At 40.3% G+C, this 24,863-nt stretch overlaps 1 long non-coding RNA gene across 2 annotated transcripts in view; it reads right to left on the reverse strand.

Moving 5' to 3' along the window:
• Positions 1-24,863, reverse strand: part of LOC136695582 (uncharacterized) — a 182,168-nt gene that overhangs the window by 114,789 nt on the left and 42,516 nt on the right. The gene's annotated exons all lie outside the window — the stretch shown is intronic.

Raw genomic sequence — 24,863 nt, forward strand, 5'->3', positions numbered from 1 at the left:
CATCCCCTACCTGAAGGGAGCATGCCATCCACTTCTGGGAGATAACCATGGCCTCGGACTTGGAGGTGCTGATTCACATACCAACCGCTTCACACTCAGCTGCAAACTGCTCGAGTGAATGCCGGAGGCCTCTGTGCGAAGATGCCAAAAGAACAACATCATCCGCAAAGAGCAGAGATGACACATCCCAAGCCCCTTGATGGAGGCCTTTATGTCCCAGGCTATGCCTCACCACCCTGTCCATGAATATCAGTGAAGATAAGGCACAGCCCCGACGGAGTCCAATGCCCACATTGAACAAGTTTGACTTACTGCAGAGGATGCGAACACAACTCAAACTCAGACAAAGACCATACGCTCGCCGGAGCGACCCTGGCACCCCACACTCACAGAGCACCTCCCACAGAATCTCTCGGGGAACACGGTCATATGCATTTTTCAAATCCACAAACCATATGTAGAGTGGAGTAGCGAGTTCCCACACCCCTCAATCATCTGTGAAAAAGTAAAGAGTTGGTCCATAGTTCCATGACAAGGATGAAATCCTTCAAAATCCTAGGTTCGACTATCAGACGTATTCTCCTTTCCAGCATCTTGGCATAGACTTTCCCAAAGTGGCTGAAAAGTGTGATGTCACAATAACTTTCTCTGGTCCACTTTTTTTTTTTTTCCCCTCAACAGGAACCACCTCTCTTCGCCGACCCAAAGGCACCGTTCCCGAGGTACATGCAATATTGTAAAGGCGTGTCATCCAAGACAGTATCCACAGTATCAAGTGCTTTCAGAAACTCTGGGTGAATCTCATCCACTACCGGGGCTTTGCCACTGTGAAGCTTTTACACCACCTCAGTAACTTAGGCCAAGTAAATGGAATCTGACACTTCCTCCTGAGCTGTTGAAGTGTTAAAGCCGGAACTTGGTCGGTTGGTAATTAAAACAGACAAGGAACATCGTTTATAGAAAAAAATAGCAAATTTAATCAAAATCGCAATGCTGATCAGAAAAATCTGAAATATTTCCCCCAAACTGTTCAGTGCTACCAAGAATAATATTATTTGTCGCTAATTTTTAGGTTTATTTTGATGTGATCATTTTGAGTCTTTGTCATTCATTCTGACGGGGGCTCCAGTCCTTCACAGGGAAACACACACACCTAAAGACACATTTTGAGTCACCAATGCACCGTGTGTTTTTTAGGACGGTGGGAGGAAAACAGAGCACCCGGAGGAAACCCACACAGACACAGGGAGAACACACCAACTCCTCACAGAAAGTCACCCAGAGCGGGACTAGAACCCACAACCTCCAGGTCCCTGGAGCTGTGTGACTGCGACACTACCTGCTGCACCACCGTACCGCCCGAGTCTTTGTCATCATATCAGTTAACAGAGATAGCTAAATATTTTTCAAAACCCTTTCATTCAAATAATCTGCTTAATCCAGTGCAGGGTCACAGTAGCAAAGAAACCCAGGCATCTCTGTATGCCACAGCTTCCACCAGCACGGCGTGAGGGATCCCCAGGGCTTTCCCAGGCCAGCCAGGGGGTTTGCTGTATGGCTCTGTGCTGTGTTAAATGTAGGAAAATCCAGATGCCTTCTTCAGTTATTTAACAGCTTACCAACAAAAGACAGGTTTTCCTACAGTAATAAGCTAAGTTTTAGAAATGTCTTTTCCTGACTCATACTTATTGTCAGTGGCTCAAGGACCCCACCAAATGGTCAATGTGTCCAGACATCTTCATATATCTTGTAGAAAACTCCACTGTGTATAAAAAACACTCAAGGTATACAAATCTTTCAATTTGTATACCTTGTAATTTTGATTTTACGAACAGACGTACTGCCAACCCAGTGACAAGGGAATAAAACTTAGCTATACATATACCTGTGCTATTATCAACACATCAAGCAACTTTACACCGATGACAAACTGCACCGGCAAGGTTGGGATAATATCAAATATTCTTCATTGTTCTATGTATGTTAGAACAATATAAATCACTAGAACTACTGCTGTTATTAAAACCTAGGTCAGGCCTGCCAAGTCTCAACTTTGAACTGTTTTTACAGATAGCTCCACAGTACTATGAGTTAAAAGCTGTAGCTCCAGTTCACAGTTTATTTGATCTTCCTGAAAACAATCTGTCCAGTTTTCTTTTTTTTCTAGCGCATAAACCTCAGCAAAGATCCACAAACATTGCGTCACATCCGGTGTACAACAGCCTTCACAGCAGCAGTTAATAACTATGCTCCTAAATGCTTTACCATGTACAAGCTCCAGTTATTTCAATGTCATTTTACTTATGTTTACTTTTAGCTTGTAATAAACAAGTATAAAATCTGATCAGGTTGACCCTGGAGGACGTGTTTTATACTTTAATTAAATCCCTTCTATGTTTTGACTAAGTTGAACAAAGTAGTTCTGCTTGTCTGAAAATTTGAGCTGTGAAATAGGCTGAATCTCACATTCAATTCTCCATTCACTCTCTCGTGCACAACGTAGCTCAAAATAACTGCACTCAAAACAGTGTTGAATGATATGCTTCGTCTCTATCTAACATTTAGTGTATTGGGTTTAGTACTAGTCTTGGATTTTATAATTTTATTTTATTTTATAACTCTAATAAAAAGTAGGGTGTGATTTAGGATGGACACCAGGGTCCCCTATACTGTCTGACACTGTTGGGCTGTTCACAAACATGATGCAAATATTGTATTCCAGGGAGGGTGCGCTGATCGCCTGCCCACTGCATGTCAGTATTCTCTGTTTGTTTATTGGTATTAAATTATGCCTGATTAGTGTTCTGACTCGCCTTATAATAACCTACGGACACTGATCGTTCAGATGAAGGAATAACTTCAATAATGCTTCTGATTGTTTGTATTACTGGCCTGTGTGGATTCTGGCTTTGGCTACCGCTGCTAACGCTAGCACAATTGAGTCATAGCAATATGAACAAGTGTGGGGAGCCAAGACAAACAATTTGCTCTTATAGCCGAGAGACCTTGTTGGAACTACGAGAAAGAACTATGTATAAATTTCCTGCCGACAATTTGATGCTGGACACTATTCCTCAGGAGTTGATTAGAACTAAGCAGAGCACAAAAAAAAGGAGAGGGGGAATTAAAAACCGGCTTCGGTTGAGATTTAATCGTCCACCACTGCCCTCAATTGTTCTCACAAACCCCTGCTCTATGAGCAACAAAATCGACACCATAAGAGCTTATAGCAGGTACTGTAATGAATTCCGAGAAGTATCTTTGTTATGTTTTACTGAAAGCTGGTTACAACCGATGATGCCTAATTTGTGTTTTGAAATCTCTGGGTTCACGCTCGTACGAACAGACAGGGACGCAGACTCGGGTAAGACGCGAGGAGGAGGCATATGTGTGTACATAAACAATCTTTGGAGCAGGCAGTTCTCTGAAATATTAAGAATGCTTCCATTTCAAAATGCAGACCTCCTATACCCAATTCGGATAATAATGTGAGTCATATTATTCCAGTCTATAAGACAAATTTTACGAAAATTAAACTTGAAAAGAAAGTCATAAGAATTTGGACAGGGCAGCACGGTGGTGCAGCAGGTAGTGTCGCAGTCACAGCTCCAGGGACCTGGTTCGATTCCCGCTCCGGGTGACTGTCTGTGAGGAGTTGGTGTGTTCTCTGTGTCTGCGTGGGTTTCCTCCGGGTGACTGTCTGTGAGGAGTATTGTTTTTTCCCCCCGTGTCTGCGTGGGGTTCCTCCGGGTGACTGTGAGGAGTGTGGTGTGTTCTCCCTGTGTCCGTATGGGTTTCCTCCGGGTGACTGTCTGTGAGGAGTGTGGTGTGTTCTCCCTGTCTCCGTGTGGGTTTCCTCCGGGTGACTGTCTGTGAGGAGTGTGGTGTGTTCTCCCTGTCTCCGTGTGGGTTTCCTCCGGGTGACTGTCTGTGAGGAGTGTGGTGTGTTCTCCCTGTGTCCGTGTGGGTTTCCTCCGGGTGCTCCGGTTACCTCCCACGGTCCAAAAACACACGTTGGTAGATGGAGTGAAGACTCAAAAGTGTCCGTAGGTGTGAGTGAATGTGTTACCCTGTGAGGGACTGGCGCCCCCTCCAGGGTGTATTCCCGCCTTGCGCCCAATGATTCCAGGTAGGCTCTTGACCCACGTGACCCTGAACTGGATAAGGGTTACAGATAATGAATGAATGAATGAATGAATGAATGAATGAAGAATTTGAACAAATGAGAATAAGGAACAGTTTAGAGCATGTTTTGATTTGACTGATTGGAGCGCATTTCAAGATGGCTCTTTAAATGAAAGGATAACTGTCACTAATGATTATATTAACTTTTGTGTACAGCTGTTAGTTCCTTCAAAAGAAATTAAAACCTACCCAATTAATATATTATATGTAACCAAGGATATTAAAGGAATTATAAACAAAAGGAACCTGGCCTTTAATAATAAAGACATAGTAATACTCATACAGACATAAATAACTGAGAATTAAATTAAGAGAAGCAAAACACAGACAAGATTTAGAAAACACATTTAAAACTAATAACTCTAAAAAGGTGTGGGACACCATGAAATCAATGACAGGTATGCTGTCCTCAAATAAATATTGTAACAGATAATGATTTTAGGTTTGCTAATGATTTAAACACTTATCTTACAAGATTCGATTCATCTGACAGCTCTGAGAAATGTAATCAAGCTCTTACAAACATTCAGCTAGAACCTTCAGACAGAATTAAAGCCATTAACACCAAAAAAGCAGAGGGGCCAGATAAGTGTAGTCCTTTTATATTAAAAAACTTCACAACAGAGCTGGCACTAGTTTGGCAACCAGTATTTCAACTCTCAATTGATACACACACAGTCCCAGTAGCATGGAAAACTTCACATATAAAACCACTTTCTAAGATTAAATGTCCAAAAGAATACAAATATTTTAGACCCATAGCTTTAACATCAGTCATCATAAAGGCTCCAGAGAGACTTTTGCTTAAAGATTTCAAAACTACATGAACTAATCAGAAATTTGATCCATTTCAGTTTGCATATAAAATAGAAACTGTTGCTACATTAGTTGATATTATTAATAAACATCTAGATAAACCTTATACTTATGTAAGAGCACTCTTTCTAGATTATTCATCAGCCTTTAACACAATACAACCCAATATTCTACTTTTTAATATGTCTCTTTTGAGAGTGAACCCTTATTTGATTCACTGGTAAGCCTCTCTTTTCTTACAAATAGAGTCCAGCTGGTTAAAGTGTGCAAGACTCTTCTCTTCTCTTCTGCCATTTCCACCAGAGTTGGTGCACCTCAGGGCTGCGTGAGTTCTGCTTTGCTTTTTTTCTTCTCTATACACAGATGATTGTCGTTCAACTTCAAATAATCAGTATGTTTTAAAATATTCAGATGATACTGTCTTGCTAACACTATTAAATGCCATGGACAGCCCTGAGCTGCACCAACAGGGGGTTAACAAGGTGGTTACATGGAGCAAAAATAATGCTCTAAACATCAACACAAAGAAAACAGAAGAAATCCTGTTTGGCCCAAAACCAGTAGTCACAAATCCCACCATTATCAATAATGAAATGATTAAACAGATGCAGTGTTATAAATATCTTGGCGTAATGATTGATGCCACTATCATGGAGAGATCATATTGACTACATCTGTAAAAAATTTGTCGTCGTCTCTGATCTTTTGGAGCTACTCAGCAGATACTCTTACTGTTTAGTACTGTTGTTATTCTGAGTGTTCTGCAGTAGTGTGATGCTGTGTGGTACGGCTGTTTATCTACACCTGTAAGGTCTGGATTGAAACACTTGATCAAAATCCATTCAAAAATTGTGGGTCAGCCTCTAGAAAGCCTGTATGAGACTGCTTATTATAACAACACAATGCGGCTGGCAAAGATTATAATTTCTAACACTAATCATGTTTTGAACAGTGAATATGTATTTCTTCCATCTGGACAATGATACAGGGTTCCACTGTGTAATAAGGTTAGACTGAAACATTCTTTTGTACAACTGAACAAAGAGCTTAATTCTCATCTATGAAATCTGTTTCAGTGCGAGTACTTTATTTTCTTTTTTTATTTTGTAAAGATAATGTACTGTGTGCGGCATGATGGCGCAGTCACACAGCTCCAGGGACCTGGAGGTTGTGGGTTCGATTCCCACTCCGGGTGACTGTCTGTGAGGAGTTGGTGTGTTCTCCCCGTGTCCACGTGGGTTTCCTCCAGGTGCTCCGGTTTCCTCCCACAGTCCAAAAACACACGTTGGTAGGTGGATTGGCGACTCAAAAGTGTCCGTAGTTGTGAGTGAATGCGTGTGTGTGTGTCTGTGTTGCCCTGTGAAGGACTGGTGCCCCCTCCAGGGTGTATTCCTGCCTTGCGCCCAATGATTCCAGGTAGGCTCTGGACCCACCGCGACCCTGAATTGGATAAGTGCTTACAGATAATGAATGAATGAATGAATGAATGAATGTACTGTGTCTCAATAGAGCTACTCTTTCTATCCAAGACAAATTTTAGATCTTGGATCTGACAATAAAGTATTATCTAATCATTTCAGGGCACCTTACATCTAATTGAGGTTTTGAAAGGAACAAAATGTAACTCTAGGTTTTTGTTTGAGTTGTATGTTTAAGAGTAATGAGCAATGGATTAGTCTACATGACCCTTTTATCTCCGTAATGTTAACTGTAATAAGCTATAATTCATATTATAAATTCTGTAGATTCTAGAGATTGATCAGTGAATAACAAGCCTGCAGTTTAAAAGGTTAACAGAGGTCCAGAGCCCTGAACCCCACCTTCGATCATTGCTGATGTCACAGCGCCCCCTTAATGCATTTATCTTTAGTATAAACCCTCTTACCCCCTCTCCACTTTAGTGATGTCTCAGTGCCTCACCCTATAATGACATGGTCCCCCAACACTCACTCACACACACTAAGTACTCTCCCCTCTCACAACAAACAGAGAGCATCCATCAGAGCTCTCACTGCTGATGTGAGCTGACAGGGCAACACTTACAGGGCAGGAATATTCAGGCCAGTGAGCCATTAAGAGTGTCTGGTGACAAAGGGATGCTCCTTACAAATCCAGCACACACACAGGGTACTATAGAGTACAGCAGGGAACGGAGCTCTTCCTACAGCACTCTGTATCAATCTGAAGGGCAGCAAGAAGCACCAGCACACTACAAAATAAAATAAATAAATAAAAAATACAAAAAAAAACCCACAATATCATTACAAATGACTGTGCCACGTTTGATTCACTAAGAAACCTTTCAAAATCTGCCTCATTCAATTTTTGTAGTGATGTGTGAACACGAAACCCTTTAACCTTTCCTCACGATTCTATATCAACTAGCCTTAAAGTCAGATATTCACCTGTCCTGAGTATCCGATGCATTTTAGTCCCATTTCGTGGCCAAGGACCTACTTTGGAAGGAGAAGGCAAAATAACCAACAAAAGGCTATTGCAAGTGTGTTGTGTAGGGATGTGTCCGCAAGTTCACAAGGAAAACTGGCCAGTGTTGTAGTGTGGGGTGTGGGAATTACACTGCCAAGGAAGTCTTTATTGATTGCTTTATGGATTACATTTTCAAACTAAAGATTTTATCTTGCTCTGAAAGGCTCAGTCACAGTGTACAGACTGAGAAACTTTATATTTAAAGACAAAAAAATGCAGTCACAATACCACAATAGTCAATCAAACTGTAGCTAAAAATCCTGACAGCCAAGCCAGGATGCATGGTATTTTGTGTATATTTGGGTGAAGCAGTGATTAAATCTAGAGCCTTGATCAAGCCAAGGATCACGCAGGAACCTTGTACAGAAAAGGGAAAAATCTTTTATATATATATATGGCTCAAACAGCATGCAATGCCAAACTATACAAAATCCAGTCATAAAACTACCAGCATTGCACTGATCTGATTGACTATGATTAACACTGAACGCAAAATGATTATCTAGAGTCACCTATTGGTCACTAAGTGAGGTCTCAGTCATTAAGAACACAGGGCTTAGACGACAGGTTCTTGAACATGTAATTCCCCAGTCAGCTTTTTGGGTTGCCCTGTCAGTCCCTATCATTTTCACTTGGCTGATAATGGCAAGGAGGGCCATGTCCCTCTCTCTCTCTGTCTCTCTCTTTTCTTCCCTGAGTGACACCAAGCCCCAATCTTTGTTCAGCTGAGTGTGTTCAATATTACAGACTGAATGGTTTTAACTCTAGCCTGGTCACATCAAGCCTTCGCATTCATTTAAGGCAGCATTGACTAAATGATTAAAGGCAGTTAACAATTAATCAGCCCATTCATCAGAGCCTTTTAGTGACAACGAGCAGAATGGCATGTTTGAAATTAGAGTTTAAAAAAAAAAGACAATAACATGAACAGTTTGAAGTTTCTGCACCTGCGTTTCCTCCTCTGTGGGGACCCTTCTAATAAAATCATGCTGTTTTAGTAGCCAATTATAATAATCTTTTATTTGACTTTTATTTCCCTGTTTATTTTTATTTGATTCATTGTTTTCTTGCATCTTTTACAGTCTTTTTGTGGCTTCTAAATGCAAGAGCAGCAATGAGATCACCCTGACTAGTAGTGATACCATTTGCAGACCTAGGCTGAATGTCTTTTGATAACCTGCCTGTGGATTGTGCTACTGTCAGAATGCCTCAGAGGTGATTTGCTATTTAATTAGAAATAATGTTGCTAACATGATTTTTTAATGAGAGAACCACTTTCAGCAGGCTGGGAAAGTCATTTAGAGTCCAGGGATCACTCTGGGGAGTGCTAACATTTGTGGGTCATTTTATTGCAGGTTGTTTGTTTATTAAAGGTATTTGCATCGAAATTAAAACCACATTGTTAAGCAGTGGGAATGTAATAAAAAAGTAGATGTTTAATGGTTTTAGCTACAGGGTTATTTATAGTGCTCCAACTTCTTTACTGTTTTCTTCAGTCCAACAGTTTTGTGCCCATTGCTGTTAATACGTTTAAAATTTGATTATACCTCAGATTATGTCAAAAACTGTTGAAAAGGGGGGATCAGGATTTTTTTTCCTCTTTTGACTCTTCCCATCCTGTATCTCAGAAAAATGAAAGTGTTTGTGGTTTTGACTGAAAATAAAATAAATGAAGTGTGGTCTCTGATTTTCACACGTCCATTCTGCTGTTACATTGCAGGGTCATTAGATTTTGTCATTCAACTCTTTTTCACAACCGCAGGGGGTGAGTACAGGACATTAACTCAACCTTGGTGCAGAAATGAAAACTTGTCATGGAAGTGTCACACACATTTCCAGAAGTGTGTTAAGAAAAATAGCCCTCACTTGTCAAGAGCCACAAGCCACTTTACCATTACTTACTCATTTTCTCTAGTTCAACATCTGTTGGAACACAAACTTTTGCACCTGTTCCAGTATAATGTATTCTCATTGCTCTCTGTATTTTCTACATGAATCTAAAGTGGAGACAGGCTCAGTTCACATGATAAAGCTATTCCCTTTGCTTATTCGTCTCACTTAATAAGCATACATAATGACTTGTCGACTGCTCAAAGGTTAACATGTGATGCATCTGCCGGTGAAAAGGTTAATGTATGATCTGTACATGTTCTCTGGAGGAAAGGCCCATGAGTTTGATTTCCGATTTGATTATCCACGGCAGCCAACTGCAACAAGCAGCCCATGCGTCGTAACTCATCATAAGCTCTGGCTGGATAATTTATGCTGGACCCAACTGAAAAATGCAAAGTTCTTGTTCCAGCTGTAGCTTGTAAAGCCCACACTCAGACTCATGCTAACATAGCACAAACCCATGTTCCCTATCGTAGTTATATCAACGTTTCCAACTAGTTAAAATGTACATCACAACACTCAAATCCACGGACATTACTGAGGCTAAATCTGAAACAGGAAGTAGCAACACTAAGACATATCATAAGTATTTCAGCTTAAAAGACTGTTCTGTCATGAAAGTTCATGTATCTGAATGATTTTTGGACAGATTGAAGGCAGCAATACTTCACAATGTTGCACAACTTCAACTTTCGCATGTGAAAAACACATTCTTATATTTACATTTCCATGTGATGGTTGCATTGTGTTTGGTTTTACAGTTTGTTATAACAGTGGGTCTGCTTGCACTGCACAACATAAGGGATCCCACAGGACCGACTGTGTGGGGTCTCACAGGCAGTATTATACATACATAGGAATTCAGACATGACCTGATGCCTTCCTCCGTCACTACAGCCTCAGTAAGTATCATGAAAGATTCTTCCATGACACCAAATTAAATCTAGAGAATCTAGCTATTTTCAAGTGCCCTTATTGGTGACCAAGTAATTCACCTGCATAGTCAATTTGTATAATTTGCAAAAAATAGCACTAGTACGAGCTAGGAGGACTGGCCCAAACCCACATTTCAGCTAGAGAGAGAAAGCCAAATGAAAGATATGCTGAGGTAATATTTTAAAAATTTTTGTTCGTCGTTGGACAGGTAGACTAACCATATTAAATGCACTTTAGTAAGCAAGGGTTGTGAAGTCACAGCACATAAATTTAGTTGTTCTGGTTGGTCCAGCTCTTCAACAGTTAGTTCAGGGTTTGTGGTAAATTCCTCTTCTTGATATAAAACAACTCAGCTGGTCTAGGCTACAAGACGAATTGCAGAGCTGGTAGTCTGAAACGTGTACTCTTTCAAAATTGTGTTTTCAATGTAAAAATGACTTGAGAACTTTCATCTGACCCTGAAATGCCTCAAAATGTCAAGAGAGTTGGGCAATTTCTTCCACACTTTACTCCGTCTTCCTCAGGCAGAGTTTACAGAGATCAGACAGGCTGACGGACATTGTGTGACATGAATAAAAAATGTGTGGCATGCTGTGGAGTTCTTACCCATCAAACAGTGATTATTCCTGCTCGAGCATGTGATGGAGGTCAGTGACATGCTGCTAGAGCCAGTGGCTTCTGGACCACTGATATATGACTCTCACACAGCCTTAAAGCTGCCTTAGTGTGTGCACGCGCAGTAGCACACTACCACCGTCTTAGATGCTATCAGTGTCGTCCAGTGCTGCAAAATGAGATCAAGGAGGGACGGATGTTTTATTGTGATCTCCAGCTACTATGGGCCATCTTTCACTTTCTATCTGTACAGCTCTTTTCTAACACACACACACAGCTAACATTTATTGCCCTTGTTCAGCTGTGCTTTTTTTCCCCCCTTCTACTGATGCTGTCCCTATGTCTTCTTTATGGTGAAAGTCTGCTTTTTAAAATGTCCACAGTATGGGATATTTTAAATTAATCCTCTACATATTTAAATTTTAAGTTAATTTAATATGTGAACACTTCATAGAAGTACCATCTACTCCATAGGCCACGAACTATATATATATATATATATATATATATATATATTATTTTAGTAATTAAGCAGCCACCCCCCATACCCCTTTTTGCGAAAAGTAATTCAGCCAATATTGCTATATAAAACACTACAGTTGATATTTACAAACAGACTGGATTATTAGTTTTATTAGGCATATATTTAATCAAACATGTACATTAATTACCTTCAAGCCATCAAAACAGCCCTGTCTCATCAATGCAAGGATCACCATAAGACCTCTAAAAATTATGTGGTTTCTTGAACCAGGATGTTAGCATCAGTTCCTTTACTCCAGTAAGTCCAATGTTTGATCCTTGATGGACTGGGCTTGTTTTTCCCAGCGCATTCAACAAATGCCAGATCTGGGGAGCATTAATGCCAAGTCGAAACATGTTAAATATTTTCCTCATTTTCCTTAAACTGTTCCTGAACATGTTTTGCCATAGGCATGGTGCACTATCCTGCTGAATGAGGCCACTGCCATTCGAGCATACCATTGTCATAATGTGGTGTACATGATCGGCAACAATGTTTAGGCCATGTATGAGAGTCCAGTTTTCCCAGCAAAACATTCCAAGAGCATTACACTGCCTCTGCCAACACAGTGCATCCTGGTGCTAACTCTTCCCCAGGTAAGAGAAATGTCCACAAGTTGTGGACATGAAGTAAAAGAATATAATTCCTTAGACCAGTCCGTCTTTCCATCGCAGCTAGCATAGATCTAATGTCTGAATGTACAACATGTGTCAGCCTTCACACCCAGTGTTTATCAGTGAGCCCTGGGTGCCCATAAACTTGATGCCAGTTAAGAGTTTGTCTTTCTTGGATTTCAGTGGCTACTATCCACTGCATACTGGGGATGTTTCGAAGAAAGTAGTGCCATTTTGAAGATGCTTTTACTTGTGTAGCAATCACAATTTGGCCCTTAAATTGCTCAGGTTGCTCTGCTGTCCAACGTACCAACTGACTATTCACCTACTACATAATATATACCAAACATTGATCGCTGCAGCTGTAAAAAGAAATGTTATTTATGTCAACTCTGAGGTTTAAAATGTTGTGGCTGAATCTCGTAGGACTGGTTTCATTCATAAACAATATGATAAACACTGCATATAGACACCAATTTCATGTAAACGTTCACGATCAAACTTGCAGTGAAATTAAGCCATGTTTACATCACACTCTGCTACTGTAAATACATTTTAAAAAACCATCCGCTTTGATCTGTTTTTGATGATTTGTTGTGGACAGCCTGTTTAATTCTAAGGGACAATGGTCACATTGTCATTCAACAGGGACAGTGACCTTTTTGCTACACAGAAGCATGTACATGTCAAGAAATATGAGGAGAATATAAAATTTGGACACTGTCTGAGAGTGACAGTTTGGTCAGTTAATCTTCATTGAGGGTATGTAACTCTGAGCGCTTGCTTGGTCAGCAGTAAGCTCAGTGCTTTTGACCACAACCTCCCCCCCAGGCACACACAAACAGTGCTTACAACAACACAGAGCAGCCTCCTCACTTGACATGGCCGGGGTTCACAAAGATTAGATTTGAATTTATGAAGATTGCTTCACCTGGGTCGGTGGCGTAATCTATGCCATTGTAGTATTTCACGTGTGGCCCCCGTCGTCTCCAAGCAGTCCAAGGGCCCCCATATTTCACCATGACAATGTAATCACAGCTTCACATTAAAAAGTCATTATTGTTTAGAATGGAGGCCTCGTCCGGAAAAACACTGCCTATAAAATCTCTTAGCCTTTGTCTCTCATCGCACATGTTTACTCAAGAACACAAGCTCAGGTGATTTAAACGGCCAACTTACAACCCCATTGATTTGGGAAGGGATTTTTCCTCCTTACACGGTTATTCACACTACTCTACCAGGTTCTTTACCAAGTCTGAACAGTCTGACCAGGATGCACTGAAAGATACATTCTCAAACGTCAGCCATGTTTCATGTCCCAGCATCTAAACTGTCTGATAGTATTTTGACATTTCTGGTCAGATTCTGTTTTGTTCATTTCTTAAGTAAAATATACACGCATCATTAAAAATAACAGCTGAACCCACAAGGAATCGGCCAACAAGAATGAAACTTAGTGGACAGATTTGACACTGCAATTAAATTTTCACACTCCACCGTGCATGAGACGGAAGCAAGGATGGGTCTTACTGCTGTACCTGACTAAGGTAATTCCATTGTGCATGCTTTCCATTCTAACTCATGCTGTTGTGTCAGTATCATCGTTTGCAAGTACAGTACGTCTCAACAGTTCAAAAGCATTTTGAGCAGGTGGAGAGTGGTGTCACACTGTAGGGCTCCACAAAGCAGGTCGGTCTTTATCGAGACAGCACCATACCAGCTGTGAGGATATTAACATAGCATGCTGCTGGTGGAAGAGGATAGAAGGTGGCACACACAAACAACATTAGCAGCCTCTACTACTCCTTGCAGATATGTCTGGCATGTTGTGTTAACAAACACAGTGGCCCATTGCCGTACCGAGAGACACTGTAGTGCAAATATTGCCCATAGGTTTTTTTTTTTGTTTTTTGTTTTTTTTATAAATCAATTACTGTTTATGGTAAACATTGCCGTTCTTTCAAATTTGCCAACCCTAGAAACTAGTTTTTTTTTTCAGAAGTCAAACTGTAATAGTGTATTATGGATGTTCCCTGCCTGATTTTAACAAAAAGAAAACACCAAAACCTTTGTACATGAACAGCAAATTTCTGCTTTATAGTTTTGTTCAATGATTTGCAATGTAAGTGTCTGAAATGATTTAAGTGGTATAACAAAGCCACACGTGCAGCCAAATACTTTAAGATGGAAATAATCTGAGTTTGGTTTTGCAGCTCTGAATCCTAAGGCACTTGATCCTGCACTGTCTTCTGCTGAGCAAGTTTTTGTGTGTGATCTTATCAAGTTGTCACTATTCTCTGTGATTCTACAGTGTAAAGCTCACTGTCAGATTGTTTATACCCTGACCTAATATAAAGCAAGCTGCATGTCAAAGATTAAGATTTACTTTCATGTTTGTCAGCTTTTCTCAATATTCCTGTGAAGACAAACTCATTTGGCAGCAATAAGAAAAAAAACTAGAGTGCACTTTCTGCTGAAACTGAGTGTGATTGCAGCTCAGCATCAGTAGATTCCACTCACTATAACTGCATAGATCAAGCACTGGAATTAACTGTGACCCTAAATATTTCTTACAAAAAAGCATGTACTCACCCACAGAACAAATACAATGCACTCTATGGACAGTTGTACCATCCCTAGTGCCGAACAATTGTTCATGACTCAAACTATTTTATGATTTCACATTTACAGGTGTTAAACTGAATCTTTATACTGTTTAAACTCTGAATGAAGTCGCTAGATCAAAAAAGATTTTAGTGGAACATTGTTTGCTGAAAAGTTCAGAGAGATTTTTTCTGAGATTCGGTTAGTGCTGGACAATCATTTGATATCAGTGTATATTAGGATAGAACATTTTTTTGTAATAAAGGTCTATCCATCCTTTCATTATCCGTAACCGCTTATCCAGTTCAGGGTCGCGGTGGGTCCAGAGCCTACCTGGAATCATTGGACACAAGGCGGGAATACACCCTGGAGGGGGCGCCAGTCCTTCACAGGGCAACACACACTCACACTTACGGATACTTCTGAGTCGCCAATCCACCTACCAACGTGTGATTTTGGACCATGGGAGGAAACCGAAGCATCCAGAGGAAACCCACGAGGAGAACACATCACACTCCTCACAGACAGTCACCCAGAGGAAACCCACGCAGACACAGAGAGAACACACTCCTCACAGACAGTCACCCAGAGGAAACCCACGCAGACACAGAGAGAACACACCACACTCCTCACAGACAGTCATCCAGAGGAAACCCACGCAGACACAGAGAGAACACACCACACTCCTCACAGACAGTCACCCAGAGGAAACCCACACAGACACAGGGAGAACACACCACACTCCTCACAGACAGTCACCCAGAGGAAACCTACACAGACACAGGGAGAACACACCACACTCTTCACAGACAGTCATCCGGAGGAAACCCATGCAGACACAGGGAGAACACACCACACTCCTCACAGACAGTCACCCAGAGGAAACCCACACAGACACAGGGAGAACACACCACACTCCTCACAGACAGTCACCCAGAGGAAACCCATGCAGACACAGGGAGAACACACCAACTCCTCACAGACAGTCACCCAATGGAAACCCACACAGACACAGGGAGAACACACCACACTCCTCACAGACAGTCACCCAGAGGAAACCCACGCAGACACAGGGAGAACACACCACACTCCTCACAGGCAGTCACCCGGAGCGGGACTCAAACCCACAACCTCCAGGTCCCTGGAGCTTGTAATAAAGGTCATGATATTAAAACATTTCTGATATATCAACACCCACTGGAGGGTGCTTTCATATATATAGTGTCTCCTCTTATGTTTCCTTTAGGCTCACACTTCCATCATTTCTAGGAAGACATTTAGCAAAGGCATTCCTGGCAGTTTTCCTGTGGCTTTTATATAGTTCATGTCAACAATTACCAACCACAAACAGTAACAACAAAAGCAAATAATCACAATATTTAAACAAGCAACAGCAGCAATAGCAACATCAGCAAACAAGACCAAGTTACAAAACAAGTACAAAGAGCTGTAACAGCAGAAAAACCAAAACCAACAGCAGCAGGAGACAAGAGCAACAATAAACGCTAAAGAAAGTTTCAAGTAAAATCAGTAGGTGACTGCTGTTTTATAGCTGAGGGACAGGTTAAATATTTACTTTCCATATTTATATAAAAAAATTGCTATTTGAAGCTTAAATTACACAAAGTATACACCTAAACATAAGTTATAGTTTTTCTCACCAGTACTCTAAGAGGAAACTTACTTGATAATCTGCGCGATCTTCAGTCTGCACCGTGTGTCTTCATAAGTAGCACTAATGGTTCGGGGTTAACATTGTCTTCATTACTCAGCCGTTCAAACTATGCAAACATGCTCTTTTCTGGTTGGCTGCCTTGTATAAAGTAGTCAAGACCAAAATGCTCTTTATAAGTTCAATGTGAATAGACAAGGCTATAAGGAACAGACATATTTAGAAATATATTCCTTTCTGCAGGTCTGTATCTGGACTGTATTGACTGAAGTTTGTTTATTTTCTAAAAAAAAGTATGACAATTGTATAAATTTTTGGTGATGCAATTATGATTGAGAATTTATTTTCCTTAAGAGAAAAAAAGAAAAAGCTTTGCCTTTTGATTCACTTTAGCCATTTATTTAGTATTAGATTCTTTGACCTCCAGCTCATGGAACAACCCCTTATTCTGACAGTGGGGTAAATCAATTTACCTGGAGATATTGCTCCAGGAACCCTGCTCTGATGAATCATCTCACCACAGATCCTCACAGCTTTGTAATCTTCTGCATTCCACAATAGTGCCCCAGCCCACGGATTACACTCGCTCAGAAGACCCCGAGGGGTTAAGGGCACAGGCCTATTGTGTTTTATAGCTTAGCAACGCAGAGCTCAGCAGCTCGTGGAAGCTGACCTCTGGCTTATTGTCCTTGACTCTGCTATGGCTCAGAGAACTGGAGCCCAGATACCAATGGACACTGTGGACCCTGCAGTGAATGAAAGCTGATTTATGGCTGGTTTCTGGGGTGATGACACGTGAGATGTAATTATGTATTAGAGATGGTTGCTGAGCAGTATTACACTTGAGATGGTTAGGGCTGAGACTGACAGAGGAAGGACACTGTTCATCTTTCTTCTTCTTATATTCCCTGTTTTTCTTACCCAAACCAATCAATAGTCTCTTTTCATGTATTTGGCACCTTTCATGAAATTTGATTTTTCTCTAGCGTCAATAAATTCCCTATAGGTTGCATCATTGCCTCAGGTTAATCATGCCCTGAAAGCACAATAGCTCCCAGTCTGAGTAGATGTGATATCAGTCACCTAAGCAATATTGACTGTACACTATTTGTCTTATTAGTCTTGTCAGTCTTCCTGCGGCAAAAATGGAGGATAATCACTTGAGACGTACAGTGTATTACAAGAACAGCACCATACTGACCTCTAAAGACTAGTGGCAACAATCTAACAGCGCTTATTATTTTCCTTTGATGCTTTTAAGAATAATTGAACCACTTTGGAGAAGCATACATCCAGTAATTCAGGGAGTGTTATATTTTCCCTTATGTAACAAAACCATTAAAAATTTTATAATTTTTTCCAACCTTTATCAATTACTCTTTCCTTAATTTAGTGCTGAAGTACAAAGACAAAAACTACCACTCCACAAAATGTCAAAGCCAAATCTTAATATTCGTCTCCAAGTGTGTCTGAACTCCCTTTTCTCAAAATACAGCTTAAAAGTATCACAGCCCATGTTTGTTTGGTGGAGTTATTTGCTTTGATTTTTTTTGGGGGGGGGGGGGGGGGGTTAAAAATGACATGTCGGAGAAATGACAAGGATGTTCAGAAATCATCATTGTATCTGGTGTGAAACTAGTGATTCAGACAAACTGGTTGATGATTAATGGTTTGAATGCTGTCTGTTGTTTACTCTGCTATTAAATATTGTTCAAAAATATTAGCCTAATTTTCAGTATCAAATTAAAGAAGCTATTTAGGGACATGACTGATTACATCTGGGGCAATTAAATTGTTCCTCCCTTTATAAATAGCTTCCTTGCTACTGTGTCTTCAAGACTGAGAGATTTCCTCTGTTCCAGTTGATTGACTGCTAATCTTATGCACTGCTCTGGACTAAAAGTGGACATTGAAAAATTGTTTTGTGAATATAATATCCCATGTTAACAAACCATACGATCTGAGGGGGGTAATGTTAAATTTTGGAACTTTAAGAGAAAACGTCATATAATTTCTTATTTTTATAAAGTAAGAAATTCAGTGTTTCAAGATACATGCCCTTAAATATTTCCTGTACTTAGAACATGCATGAGTGACTAGCATCTAAGGCATGCCAGAAGTTCATGAGGCAAGTAGTGAGCATCTGGTGAGAGAGATTTGTAGAGTTTGGCTTCGTTAAACCACAGTGGTATTCATTACTGCTCTGGTTACTACTCCTTATCATCTCCAATTGCTTGGGCTTTGTTGTGCTCAGACTTGATTTCATTTGCAGATTTATGGCTATTCAGGAGGGACTTGGGGGGGGAAGAAACCAAGCCTGTTTGATCACTGGTTACATACTGATTTACAATCCACAATTTAATTATGTTACAGGGCACTGTGGTGTTGTCCAGCTGCTCATGGGATGGGGTGGGCTTCTCTGGTTACTCAGTCTTTATCACCCCTCTCTGGGGAAAGCTAAGGCTGGACAGAACCCTCAGTCCATCTAACCATGGCAAGTCTGATGCATGTCTAATATAATTACTTAAATATATGTATTAAGCCATCCTATATGGTGGTTTCAGATTAATATGTAACCTTAACTAACAGTGCCCAGGAAGATATGAAATATTATATATCAGGATCTATCCAGTGATAAGGTATTGTCCTACAAGATCAGTCAGTTTACTTTTAAAATGTTTTTCATGGAATATATTTACAGTTCCACCAATTTACAGTTGTCATTCCATCTAATGTCCAGTACTCACTTTCAGGTGGATTTTAATGAGTGTTACATGATTCACCACATTGGGAATCCTGGTTCAACAAGTGGAAGGTTTTATGAACTTTAAATTAAACTCCTGATTTATAGCACAATTGATAAGCATTTCACATATAGTGGTTAGTGGACCCATCAGGACCATTAAATCTCCATAATGAGGTTTGCATTTTAAAATCAAAAGGAAAGGATCCATGGCTTTTTCAGAGATAAATGAGAAATAATATTCCACAAACCCCCACCATCTACTATATAAATAAATGTAAGTACAATTAATTCTTATTTAGCAGGAAAAGAATAATAAAAACTCTTGTTCTCTAAATACAGTCTTTATTTGACTTGGTTTGTCTTGAACACTTGGACGATTTTCACACGAATAGTCCATGGACACTGACCACGTCCTCCCTCAGTTAGCAGAATCTTTTCATCAGCCTAAATTCAGTAATGAATTCTGGGAGTGATCTCGCAGCCAAGGCCAATCTTATCCAGATTGTTTTCATGTTCCTGCTCCTGCCTTGCTCTTTAAATCAATATTAGACCTTAATTCCCCATGCCTCCTACTTTTTCTCCAATTACCGAAGGCCCGCTGCACAGAGAGAATGAAATGAGCAACTCGGACATCTGTGCTAATGGTCAAAAAGAGGATATTATGATGAAGAATGTTAAAGAAGTCTTAATCCAAAGACATTATTAAAAACCTTTGTAATAATATCTTCCAGTCCCCAAAGAAAAAAGTATTTATATTGGGGTATTTTTAACTCATTCCACATAGAGTACATTGTAAATTGTTCAAACAGTAACTTGTAGTACATCAGAAACAAACCAAAATGAAAATAACCAAAATTAAGCATATCTCCAAATCGTAGTCTTAAAAGCTGGTCATATTTTCACATCCCTGAAACTCCTTTTCTTTCCATTCCTTTTTCTTCAGGAATGGTTTGCCATCTACACATGTGAAACTGGAAATTAACTACGTTAATAGCTGCAGTACACATAATTTATTGTTTATTTTTTTAGCCTTATATTATTCTGGTTATATGTTAGATAATAGCTGTTAGATTATAGTTATTATGTTTATAATAAAATAATAACCATGGCATGGTGATACAACAGGTGTTGTCACAGCTGCAGGGTGGAGTTTGGGTTTTCCCCCCTACACTCATTGCTATGAAAAGTGGGTAGAGGTGAGGGACAGGTTGAGTGGGTGCTGTGATGATCTGATGCCCTGTCCAGTGTTTCAAGATTCAAGAGGAGGCTTGGGACCTACTGTGATGCTGATCAGAAAGCAGTTATAGAAAATAAATGAATGAAAATAACCACACTCTGCCCATGTAAACAGACAACACTAGAGAAGCATACATTTTCATATAAATATCGACACTACAGCAGCCTGCACAGACTGCTGACAGTAACTCACTGGCAGCTGAGGTCACCTCAGTGCTTCATCACATTGCCACATTCATTCATTTCTAAACCGTTACTGCAGAGCCACGCTGACGACTATTATTCTAATGATCATAAATGAAGACTGCTGAGCCCCCCCGGAGAAAAGGGTGAGCTAACGATTAATTTATTCAGGGGACCGCTTGTGTCTTCCATAATTATTTTTAATGTCATTCATTACATCGTCCCAATGGGGAAAGCACTATTGTCTTTCTCTTTGCTGTGCTTGGACATGGTGTCATTACTCCACTGCCTTTCAATTAACCTTTCCTCTGTTCCCTAATCAGCTCTATCTGCCAGCTATGCAACCACTGGATTAGTGGCGAGTGACTCGGCATTAATGGAGTAAGACGCAGACAAAGCAGGTTGGAGAATGGAGATAGACGCCAGGGCAGAGATTGGAGAGCAGGAATTGCTCATTTCAGACATGGCGCCATCTTAGGAACCTTATCCTCCCTCCATCAGTCCATTACTGCAATAGAACTATACAAGTAGTGACAGTTCAAGATCACTTTATAGAAGTCTGACAGAACTCTGAAAGTCCATTTGTTTCTTCGCATACTGAGGTAATTCTTGCGGGGTTTTCTTTGCTCAGTTTTGACAAAAGTAACACTGGTACAATTGTGAATAAAGACTTCAGTTGTTCATATGTTAATTTCTGTAATACTCTGGATGCCTGGACTGTCTTAAGGCACTGCTCAGTAAGGAATACAGGAACATAAGCTTTCAAATTATTCACATTATCATGTTAAGAATGGATTTGCAATGTTCCTTTGTGTGGGTCTAAACTGTGCTATTAATAGTACGATGTGGACAAGCTATACATAAAGTAATTTCACAGCACTGTTTGCTACTCATTTATAGTAGGTATGCACTGTGGCCACTAAAATGTCCTAGTGCTAAAAAAGAAAAAAAAGAAAATGTTCAATAAATGCTTATTAAATTAATTAATAAATTAAAAGATCAGATGTATGTTCTTGCTTCTGATGCAAATATCTAGGAAAAGTAATTTTAAAAAAATGTTAAGGGAATATTATTTTTTAATCTTGAATCTCATGTAGCATATTCCTGCAGGCCCCTAGTGGCCACTAAATTGAGCATTACTTAATGAAATATAAAACATTTGAATCAGACTAAGGACCCTTGATTTATATGAGGGGTAACATTTACTATACGCAAAGTGGTAATACTAATAAAATGTGAATAATATTTATCATCATTATAATTCGTTATAATAACAATAATAATTAGCATCCATATTAAGATTTGTAAGTCATACACATTTTCATCAAAACATGGACCACAACCAATTTAATTAAATAACTTCATCCGATCAGGGCTGCTGATGGTCTAGAGCCTATATGGAATCGTCAGGGCCAGTCTACCCAAGGGCATCAAGCATCGTGCACGGACTACCAACATGTGTTTTAAAATTGTAGGAGGAAACCAGAGCACCAGGAGGAAACCCACCCAGACTTGGAGGAAAAACACCAGACTCACTGACCCAGGGTGAAGGTCGACCCCAGGACCCTGGAGCAATTTGGCAGTGGCAGTATCTGCAGCACCACTGTGCCACACTCCTACAAAATTGATGTTTTTATTGCTATGATGAAATGTGGTTAAAGAACCATGCACTGAAAAGTTCTTTAGGGAACCAAGTTTATGACTTTGCTCCAAATCTCTGGCTCCAACATGCTCAGCCAGGACACACACTTTAATTCACCCCCCCTCACCCCCTCACAGTACATTATGTCTAGAGATGAAACAACAATGCCGTATATAAAAGGGAAAGGAAGCCATAAAGTAGAGCTGTTGCGAGAAGGCAGATCACTGTGTCATGTTTCGGGACTTGACCACATCCAGCCTGAGGAAGAATAACTCTCCCTGAGGAGGGATGAAGTCATTGCTTTTTTGAAAACTTTGCCAGTGTCCTTTTCCTAATCTGATCAGCATGGCTCCCGTTCACAGAGCCGCAGACAGCTGTAATCACATTACAGTCTACTGCTATCACACTGCTGCCCATCACCACACACACACACTTTCCTCCATTTCTCTCTACCTCACTCACAGACACACTTTAATCAGTTCATATGCCATTGATTTCCAGCTTTTCCTTATGATAGCCATGAATGTAATTTTTATCGAGTGGCCATAAAGCAAAATTGAATGTGAATGAAGGGACGCCAGTGACAGTATATTGGTTTCTGCTGGCCTCCCTGCTAGCGACAAGTTAAACAGATACATATTTCCTGTAGTAAGTGAACAGTATAAATTACTGAAATAAAAACTGTGAATCACAATTCAATAATGTGAAAATCTGCTGAAAATGTCACTTTATATTGCTCCGCTTGTGGAAGGATGGCAACATAACATCTGCAAATAAGCCCCACAAGAAAAGGCCAGTTGTTGCACTAAGACAACAAGCGCCCAGTCAGCACAACAGGAGATTGGGGGTGGGGTGGACGTAGCATCCATAAAGTCTAGCCTATCACTATTCTACCCCTCCCCTCTTGCCACCGCTCCCCTTCCCACCACCCCAAAAATGGCTCTATCCCATAATGGGGCATTTCTCCTTTCTTTCAACCTCATTTGTTTTGTGGCTGGGGTTTAGGGCTGTTAAACTGAAGGATGGCTCGGGGAGGAAGTGGAGCTTTTTTATGTTATGGCTTATTATCTGCTTGTCACAGCACGGGAGAGAAGGCCCAGTGATAAGCGTGATGTCTCTGTTGCCTCTGTGTCTGTGTCCTGTGGTGCAGTCCATCAGGCTGATGGGATAGAGGAGGTGAGTGAAAAGACTGTGTTGCGACAGAGCATTCTCATACACTTCTCAAAGACGCTGAGATATGGTGGCACTTCAGCATCAGAGGTAATTGCATGGAGGTGTGTGGGCTATTATGAGCCATGAAAAGGGAACTTTCTCAAAGCACTTCTCCATTTACAATAAGGCAACTCTTCATCCCTCCTTTATAGTACATGGTGTAGTCTCTGCCATGTCATAGGGTAATTTCTTTCTCCTAATGTTCTTACTGCTACCGCTTACGCTGTCTGGAAAAAAAAAAGAATTAATAAAATATTATGGTGCACAAAAAAAAAATAAGTAAAAAATATTTGCAGTTACTCAGCTCAATCTTACACTGAAAATACAAAGAAATCCAACTTAACTGATTTAGATTTAGTGTAAAACATTCATGGCTACAAATATAGCTACATAACATTGCACAAGTATACTATGTAGCTTCCAAAGTACGTAAATGAGCGTAGGAAATCACCTACTCCCCTCCCCCTCGATTTCAGGACAGTGCTGTAAAAGTGAACTACATTCTGCATTCTGGGAGCCCAGGAGCAAAAAATAAGTCATCAGAGGTAGTTTAATGGCAAAGCATGATTTAAAATATATACAAAAAGACATTATTATTATTACAGATAAGCACCTGGTGTTCACCACAGAGTTGTGTTTTGGGTGAAGGACATACTGAAAACGCCTGTGAACCATGAGAGTCAAAAGAATTTCTTTTTACAGTATTTAACAGTTACAGTATTGTGTGACTATATCCAGCTGGCCTGTCTCAGTTGCTTTGTCACAAACACGTTTATCCTAGCAGTCGTAATCAGACAATATATTAGGCAGAGTGAGTTTGTAGTATCTCCTCTGTTTTTTCCATGATCTTCTCCCAACAGAATGCAATAAAAGGGTGTGTGTGTGTGTGTGTGTGTGTATAAAGCTAATCACTTATGGCTTTACAACATTGGAGGCACCTCTGTGTAAAGTTGTTTGAGGATATTGCCTTTTCCTAGAGTAGAAGTGTTTCATACGCAAGCCCTCTATCTCTGCAGTCCACTGGGAATATTTTCATCTTAGATATGATCCTCAGACAGGCATGAGCACCATGTTTTCAGATGAAATGGACTGTATCAGTCAGATAAGTCAAGGTATATTTCAAGGACTATCTAGAGAAGGGATTTTGACCATAAGCATTGGTATTCATGGCACGCTCACCAATAAGAGGTCCAAGCACTACTTCATTCACTGGCCACTATGGATTGGAGAGAGTTCTGTCTACAGAGTAAATGTTTGGAAAAGGCATATAATCAATACACAGGGCAACTCTAAGATATACTGTACACGAAAAGAGGAAAGCATTTAAATAGAATGCCGTTGTAAACAGAAGCCATTTGATCATAACTCCTTTCATAACCACCAGCACTCGATCAGCGCAAAAGTGTCACATACCCGACAATTACAGCAAATCCATTTCCACCAGTGGCGGCTTGACTGTCTTTATGATGGATCTCTCTTCGATAGCTATGCCGTATACG

The sequence above is a fragment of the Hoplias malabaricus genome, chromosome 1 (assembly GCF_029633855.1).
Source record: "Hoplias malabaricus isolate fHopMal1 chromosome 1, fHopMal1.hap1, whole genome shotgun sequence".
NCBI lineage: Eukaryota > Metazoa > Chordata > Actinopteri > Characiformes > Erythrinidae > Hoplias > Hoplias malabaricus.